Source organism: Arachis ipaensis, chromosome B09 (genome assembly GCF_000816755.2).
Source record: "Arachis ipaensis cultivar K30076 chromosome B09, Araip1.1, whole genome shotgun sequence".
Classification (NCBI taxonomy): Eukaryota; Viridiplantae; Streptophyta; class Magnoliopsida; order Fabales; family Fabaceae; genus Arachis; species Arachis ipaensis.
Genome location: NC_029793.2, coordinates 127864550 through 127865521, shown reverse-complemented (window position 1 = coordinate 127865521; position 972 = coordinate 127864550). Strand labels below are relative to the sequence as shown.

General features: G+C 26.3%; 1 long non-coding RNA gene across 1 annotated transcript in view; it reads left to right on the top strand.

Annotated features, from left to right (window-relative positions):
* Nucleotides 1–972, top strand: part of LOC110266206 — a 15538-nt gene that overhangs the window by 13945 nt on the left and 621 nt on the right. The window lies entirely within an intron of this gene.

The window sequence follows — 972 nt, the reverse complement described above, 5'->3', positions numbered from 1 at the left end:
TTGAACGACTTCATTGTGGATTTGCTGTTCTCATATGAAAACAAATTAAAACTGCGATTCATTTATTGTCAATATTAAAATACTATATCATCTTGTCTTGCGGACAATGAGCTTTTCATAGCCCATTATGTATGTTTGTTCATCTTTGGCTCTATTATATATATATATTTCATGCACTATCAGACACATGCATGAACATGAATTAAGTAGGTTAGTTTCTATTTTTATTTTTAAATTAAATAAATTGTACTCTTTTTTGTGGACCAAGACAATCTAGCTAGAGCAGTGCGATTTGCGAGGGTATATATAATATTATAAAAGAAATTGTTAAGAATTAATGTTTCTTACCCTTGAAACAATTTGATTATATTATTTCAAACTAAGCTAGTTTTCCCAAAGTAGTCAAATTTTTGGTAAAACATACACCTGATATCAGAGCTGTATATATATGCTTAATTAATTTGGTAACATATAATTCTTCTAATCCTTCATGAAACCAAGACCCTGCCGTGATGATTCATTATTGGATGGCCATTAATTATTAATTAATAGTTACTATCCAAGCAGCTACCCAGCTACATGTGGTCATGATTTCTTTACTCCAAGATCAGAGCTTTTGAAATCCTTCCCATATGTATCGTAATTCATATATAAATATGTGCCAAATAATACTTAATATCTATATGGAAAATAATATGTTGATACTACTTCAAAAGTTTGGTTTAGATCATTCCTTTAGTTTTAATCTATTATAGTATATCAATCATGCTATTTGTAAGTAAAAAATCATGACATAGTATTAAAATTTTGTATGATTGAAAGATTTAGAATTTGATCTTTGTTATTTCTTAAAAAAAAAAAAAAACATAAAACAAAAAAAATTTATAAATTCAAACAAACCTAAAAAAAGTCTCTTACGTAAAAAAACGTATTAAAAATATAATTATTCATAAATCTCTTCTTATTGACTTA